We start from the raw sequence: 8,433 nt of genomic DNA, 5'->3' as shown, positions 1-8,433 counted from the left end.
AACCCGACCCGTTGTCAACCCTCCATATGAAGGAGAAAAAGATATTCTTTTTAGAAACAAGGGTAGTTTTAGAATCACCTCATTTCGTGCTTACACATTGCCCAAAATAGAGACATGTAATAACTGTGTGTAGTTAACTTGTAGTACCTATCTTAACTAAGGGTGGTTAAGTGATGCACAGATATCCAAAATCTATACGAGATATTTACCAAAATGCCACAATCTAGTACTGCTTCGCTCCTTCCTAGTGAAGTCTTTTCCTGAAATTCTGGTCCTTTCGGGGCTGCCAATGGATCGGATTCAGATTTGAGTCCGATTCAATGATTCTCTGGCTAGTAGGCCTGTAAAGACTCTCTAAGAAGCATTATCAGGTCTGTCAATTGGTTAGACCTTGACCAGAAATGAGTGTGGATAGGATCCAAAATCCATAAAGGTTTGAATGTTTATGGTGTGTCTGACATGGATCCGGATCCAATATGGGATTTAATTGTAATTGATGTATTTAGTGTTTACATGTAAAGCTTTGAAAACTGAAAATGGGGATTTAATTAGATTAGGCTAGAGCTCAGTTATTAGAACCTAGTCCTGAGTTCAAGCATGTAGGATTTTGAACAGGACCTGTTCAGAGGACCCGGTAGACCCAGACCTACCTTTTCTGAGTTGGGTCCTACTCGTTTCGAGCCTAGATTTGCCTGGCTTGTAGGAACCTTGTCATTTTTATTTGGGTTAGCATCCTCCTTATACCGGATCTACCTTATGATCCACGATGGTCGTTTGATCTTGAGAAATTGGTTTCAAAGATTCGTAGTACTGCGAAAAGAATTCTTATTGCCAATTCTTAATCATGTGTAGGACTGAAAACATATTGGATATGAGCCCGATCCAGTCTTATCCAAATACGAATTCCAGATCTTGAATGATATCATCGATGATGGATCTGTAATATATATGCGTGTTAATACTGGATCTGATAAAAAATGAATGAAATCAAGGCTTTTACAGGTAAAATCTTCAAATGGATCAGATCATATCTGAATATGAATTTAGATGATCCAACTTAAAATGCTGATTCAAATCTGAAATAATCAGACTGTGCAGATCTGAATCTGATCCCAATACTCTTTTGGATCTTACATTAAGAATCTGAATCTGGAAATGAAGTGTTGGGTTAAGATCCAAGGTCTGACAAACCCAATCTATTTGCACCCATAATCATGTGGATGAGAAATTTGCCCATAACCAAGTCTGAGTTTGTTGAGAATCAGTTGGAAACGAAATCAACGTGCATTAGCAGTCCATTGAATTTTGCTCCTTGCAAGTACCGAGCACGGATGGCATCATACAACATATGATGGGAGCCGTCCTATGTAAATGCTAGCGATCTAACCAATGGCTAGGATTAGTCCACATTCTTACCGGGGATATGGACTGTCCTAGACATGCAGATGCATAATTGGATGGCTAGAATCGAGATAGGATCCTACAACATCATCTTCCCTTTTTTTTTATGATGAGAAACCCTTGCCTAAGCAAGGGAAAACCCTGGGTGGGGCCCCACAACTACCCTGCCTCTGAAAGCTACGGACACACCCGTGTGCCAGCAAGGTTTGATCCAGGGTCTTCAACTCTGTGCCTATCAAGCCAATTGTTTGACTAGACCCTGTAAGTGCTTTTCGGAGCTCCATGAGTCATGCTCCAAGATGCATGTTTGGATGACTTGGGGAATTTAGTGGAATTGGATGATGAATATAGCAACTAATTTTCCCTTTAAAGTTTGCATGTCACATGAGAACTCTGAAGTATCCAAATTAGGCCTACATCTCCGTGGACCACTATCATACTGGACCCTACCAGACATGCAATTGGGGCTAGGGTTGGTAAACAGAGCAGCTCGTGACTCGACTCGGTTCGTATAGTTGGTGAGTCGAGCCATGAGCAGCTTGTTTAATCTAACGAGTCGAGCCCAAACACAAGGTGTTCAGTTCGGCTCAAATTGATAGCGTTCGTATAGATAATATATATATATTTATGGATAATATATATTTTGTGTAATATATAAAAGGAAGAAAGCATAAAATACATATAAAAAAAAGGATGGATGAAAAATATATACATAAAATATGAACTATCAAGTGTAATTTATAAAAAGTTATGTATATTTTCAAGTATAATACATAAAAATATATATATTATGTATAATTAACATGGAATGTGTTTACACGATCCAGCTCATCTCATTCAGGGATGAGCTGAACTCAAGCTTGGCTTGGCTAAACACGAACACGGGCCAAGTCATGAGCTCAATCCACTAGCAAATGAGCCGAGTCGAGCCCATACATGCCCTGTTCGGTTTGTTTACCAGCCCTAATTGGGACCCAACATCTCTCTCTCTCTCTCTCTCTCTCTCTCTCTCTGAGATCCACTAAGAGATTGTTAGATTTTACCTTAATGGCCCACAGTTGACCTTGTCTTGTTTGCTTGCTAATGCTGAGTTCCCTTTTGTTCACCATTCTATTAAGCAAGGCAACATTTTATTGTCTTTTGTTATCCTACAGAATCAACAGTGGTTACCTATGCTATGTGAGTCAACAAAACATACAATATTATTGAGCCAGCTCTAGACTACTTGTATAAAAAAACTCCATTAGCTTAGATGATGACCTATTTCTATAAGTTTTACCAACAATGGCATCCAGTGGCCAGTGCACCAAGGAAAACCACAAATAGAAGATCTTTTTCAAAGCAAGGTTTGTTGGTCTAGCTAAGCATCAAATGAGGGCAATTGCTTTGACACAAAAAGGTGGGAACTGGCATTCCCTCAAAGCTCACCATGCATTTCTTTTCAATTTGAATGCATGCTTGATTTGGTGGAATATGTGACATCTTCCTCAATCCCAATATTTTCAAAGGTAAATGGCAAAGGTGGCAAGTTTCTAACACTTGGTTCTCTTTCTTTTAGTTGGCAATTTTCTAACAAGTTTTTTTTTTTATTTTTTTATGGCAAGTTTCTAACACCTGGTTCTCTTTCTTTTGGTTGGCAATTTTCTAACAAGTTTTTTTTTTTATGGCAAGTTTCTAACACCAACTTTTCTTTCTTTTGGTTGGCAATTTTCTAACAAGTTTTCTTTATTTTCTATGGCAATTTTCTAACAGCAACTTTTCTTTCTTTTTGTTTTGGGCTGATATTGAAGAAGCTGTTCCAAAAAATAAAAGTTGAGAAAAATACTGGTTTGCCAAACTCCGTTGACGCATGGTCTACTTTTATTGGATCATTTGAGATCCATATTATTTAGTTTAGATATTTTTAGTATTTGAATAATTTTACAATGGATCTTGTATTCGATATTCAAATTTAATTAGATTAGCATAATTAAGATACATTTTATTTTTTAAGACTTTATCAAATTAATTAGTTTACTTGGAATTAAAATTGAGAAACCTCATCTATAAAGGATGAGAGTCCTATGTAGAGTGGACAGTTAAGAGTTGATTTGAGATTGAATTTAGTATTTTCTTGTTTCAATTAAATTCTCTATTTTTTTTATTTTTAATAATTTTTTTGCATTTTTTTATTTTTATTGTAACCCACTTTGGTCTTATTAAGATTAACTTGGAATCGGTTGTTTTTATTTGAATCCAAGCGCACCTTAAGATTCTTGTTGATTTTATTGTTGTTCTACGTGAAGGCCCATTTGGTTACATGCTATACTAGTCAGTCAATGAAGGATTGCTTTGTCAGTTTGTACTTATTTGAACATTCTACATATTGGATCGCACTAACACAACCAAATCTATGCCTTAATAGAGGTTTTAATGGTCCATTATTTCTTACAGTAGCACAACTGAAAAAAGAGTAAGCGGGATCAAGACTTGAGGGTAAGTCTCCTTAAATGCAGGAAACATGATGGAGGAGCGGAGCTATACATATCCCAGTCTACTTCCTTTATTGGATTATTTGAGATTCATATTATTTAGTTTAGATATTTTAGTATTCTGATTATTTTATAATGAATCTTAGATCCGATATCCAGATTTAATTAAATTAGAATAATTAAAGTGAGTTTTATCCTTTTAAGAGTTTATTAAATTAAGTAATTTATTTGAATTGAAATTCTTCGTCTATAAAAAGATGCCTATGTAGAGTGGACAATTGAGAGTTGATACAAGAATCCCAAATATTTTCTTAAGTTTTCAGTTTTTTTCAATATCCGTTAAGTTCCTACATTTTCTTCAAATTTTTTATCTTTTCTAAATAATTTGTAGTGTGAGTCGTAAATCGGTCATGTTTACAGCATCTGCAGATTTAAGCCCTAATGTGTGGAAAGAGGGTTCAAAGCCATGCATTTAGATTTGTCGAACCATGCCTAACCCTTCCACCGCACTCCAATGGAATGAAATCTCATGCCTATGTCACAAAGATACGGGTATGACCTGACACATGTGGTGAGATCTCAATTTTTTTTTAAAAAAATTAAATAAGACACGAGGACATTTTTTTTTTATTTTTGTAAACAATAAAAACTAGTATTTATATTTTACCATATAAAATGTATTTTTACTAAAATATGATTATACAATTACTCAAAAAACTATTAAGCTATTGTTCATGATACCGAGTGTGCGTGTCTGTGTGTCCAACTATCTCTAGACCGACCGTAAGTGGCGTGTCATTGTGACAGCCTAAATATCAATTGTATAAAAATCGAAAAAAAATTCCAACTCTCAAGAACACACAATCAAAGGGGAGTAGCATAGTGGGGTGGGCGTTGGCCACTATACAGGCGGTCAAGGTTCGATTCCCATGAGTGTCTCCTTTGCACAAACCAATGCTCAACATAGGCCCTAGGGGCCGGGGTCCTAGCCTACCCTTGGAGTTTTACAGTGCCATCACGATAAGCCAGTGTGAACAGGTATTTGTGCTGGTACAGGATGCTATTTCTTTGGGTTATAAATCAAAAAGAAAAAAATTACAGTCACCTTTGTTGAGAATGCAAAGGAAAATTAGCCATTTTTTCCTATAGAGGTGGGCACACTGGCTGGGCAGCCAGCAGGCTGGCCCATCCCAGCCCGCCATGGGCTGGGCCTGGGCCAGTATAATTGGCCCTGGCTCGGCCTGAAGCAAGCCGACATGGGCTGGGCCATTATTTTATATATATATAGATATAATATATATAATATATATTATATAATAGGCCTGGCCTGACCTGACCTGACCCGATTAGGCCCATGGGCTAACGGGTGCCAGTCCGAACTGGGCCTTTGGCCCGACCCGTCATTGATGGGCCGGGCCGTTGGCCACCCCTACTTTCACATATATGCATTCATAAATGGCATTGCATGATAAAAGAACAACCATTTATGATTTATAGGGAGAAAGGTCACCGTTTGCAAACCTATGATATCATTAATTACCACCTTGATTGAGCATCATCATCATATTAACAATAATAAAATAATGAGAACACAATGGTTTAATAATTGAAAAGAAATATTCATCAAAGGTTGTTCTGATCTTGCACTACCAAATTGTAGCATAATTAGAAAGGAAATAAAAGAAAAGAAGAAGGAAGATAGCTTATTATTACATGAGCACCACTGCTTATAGTGGAAAACACTAGCAACCCTTTACATAAATATTTCATTTAATTGATTGTCAGGTGACGTCCAATCTAATCTTTGTCAGAAGGTCAAGTATCCCTTTGTTTTTTAACCAATTCAATATGTTAAAGCCTATACATATAATTGTTTTGATCCTTTTAGTAGTTTAACTAATCTTGACCGTTTTCAAGCCAAAGAGAAGGAATCTTGTTCACTTTTTACTGTTTTTTTTTTCTTTTTCTCTTTTTAGTGAAGAGTGGAAATGGATGATGAATGGGAATATATGGCATAGATTCCATTGTCAAAAGAGAAACCAATAATAAAAAGTTGAGTCTTGTGATGGTCCAACTTTAAGCTTGACCTACCAACCGGGGCTCTGCTTGTCTGAGGTGGTATCCCATGTGGTAAGCCGGGTCCTGTGTCAAGCTGAAGGCCGATGATTGAATCCTTCTGCCACATGGAGCGCGGCGGTTGTTAGCAGTTAGTGTGTGTCACCTTGTGTTGGGACGTAGCAAGTTCAAACCCCAAATGGTATGGTTGTATAACTGGTAGGAGTCTGCCTAACCCTAGCTTTCTCTGTCAAAAAAAAAAAAAAACTTTAGGTGGTGGATGGGAGGCTGGCTCAATAAAAAGGGAAGCATAAAGCATGGAGGTAGCAAAAAGAGGTAGAGATAGGATTCTTGTGTGAATCACATACTTTGAAATGATAAAATAAGGGCTGGTGGCCTAATAAAACCAAAAAGTTTTAATTGCTTTCACAATCTCAATCAATTCAAAAAGGCAGACATTTGGGTTTGAAATTGAGTGTTCTTTCTTGCTTTGTTTCATCAAGGCATCAAACACGTTATGTCGTTTGAGAAGTCATAGGAGGACTAGTCGGACAAGGATCTAACTAATCCAGATGATATATATATATATATATATATATATATATATATATATATATATATATATATATATATATATATATATATATTGAAGGGCAATCTGAGCAGACTTCTACCATAACAACAGCCAGCCCTATGTGACAGAGGGATTCGATCCTGGGCCTTCAGCTTGAGACAGACCCCGCTTACCACATGGGATATTACTTCGGTGGTGCAGCATGGTATATAAAGGGCCGCTGCTAGAATATGAAAAGCGTGAACTAGGCATTTCAGATCTATTTTTTTTTTTGTAAATGAGACCTTGCATATTTGTTCTGCATAGTTCATTTGCTAGGAACTAACCGTTTGATAATGCTTTGCAATGAAAAAAACCATGATTTTTATATGCTTGAATATTTATAAAAATTTAGAACCGTTGACTTTCAAGTCTTAAAAAATCCTGTTTATGCATCTCAATTGGATGATTCAAGAGTTGTTATCTCTAAAACCAAGTATGCAGATCACATCTGTATGGTTAGATTTAAGAAAAAAATATAAAAATCTTGATTTAAAGTTTAGTAGATATGACTAATGTGTTCCTTAGGCCCCCCTTTTCGTTGGGTCTCGTTAGGCCCATTCAAAATCTTTAGTTTTAAGTATTTTTTCTCAAGTCTAATACCTAGATGTGATCTATAGGTTTTGTTTAGTGGGAACCAACTTTAGATCGTCGGAATCTGACATATATGCAGGTTTTTCCGGTGATCCAAAATCAATGGTATAAAAACATATTTTTCATCTAAAAAACATGATTCAAGAGCCGATTTCCACTAAATCGAGCATGCTAAACACATTTAACGTTCAAATCTATCATAAGACACTTAAAACATATGGGGCTGAACGAGAAATGAGGCCTAATATGTTCAGTTCTCAGTATATATAAGAATATGAGAACTAATGTGTGAACCATAATTTTTATGAATTTTTTATTCTTTTCTCTTGAATCTAACCGTAAGGATGTGATCTACATGCTTGGTCTCATAAGAACAAGCTCTTGAATCATCAAATTTTGATGCATAAATGAGATTTTTTTAAGGCTTTAAAATCAGTGGCTCATATTCTTCGTAAATATTAAAGCATTCAAAAATCATATTTTTTAATCCAAAATACACGATCCCATGGTTGATTCCTAGCAATTCATCATGCCAATCACATCCACATAGTTGAATTTGCAAAAAAAGTGTTGAAAATGCCCATATTTTCAGTTCTCATATACATATAGAATTGCTAGAATATGAAAACTATAAATATGAAAATTTCCAACATTTGTTTTGTAAATTCAACTATGTGGATGTACTTGGCATGGTGAATTTACTAGGAATCAACTATTGGGTCATGTATTTTTTATGAAAAATGTGATTTTTGAAGGCTTAAATATTTATGATGATTGTGAGCTATTGATTTTAAAGGCTTAAAATAATCTCGTTTATGCATCAAAATCAAATTATTCAAGAGCAGGTTCTTATAAAACCAAGTATGTAGATCACATCTATAAGGTTAGATTCAAGAGAAAAGAACAAAAATTCATAAAAATCATGGTTCACACATTAATTCTCATATTTTCAGTGACTCTCTCTCTATATAATCATTAGAATATGATAACTGAAATATGTGAACTGAAAATCTAGGCATTTCCAACACTTTTTTTGCAAATCCAACCATGTGGATGTGCTTGGCATGATGAATTTGCTAGGAATCAACTATTGGATCATGTATTTTCGATGAAAAAATATGATTTTTGAATGTTTGAATATTTATGAAGAATATGAGCCATTGATTTTAAAGCCTTCAAAAATTTTCATTTATGCATCAAAATCAGATGATTCAAGAACGTGTTCTCATGAAACTAAGCATGTAGAACACATCCTTACTATTAGATTCAAGAGAAAAGAATAAAAAATTTATGAAAATT

This window comes from Nuphar pumila, chromosome 4 (assembly GCF_984573655.1).
Source record: "Nuphar pumila chromosome 4, dmNupPumi1.hap1.1, whole genome shotgun sequence".
In the NCBI taxonomy this organism is placed as follows: domain Eukaryota; kingdom Viridiplantae; phylum Streptophyta; class Magnoliopsida; order Nymphaeales; family Nymphaeaceae; genus Nuphar; species Nuphar pumila.
This window is presented reverse-complemented; position numbering follows the sequence as displayed.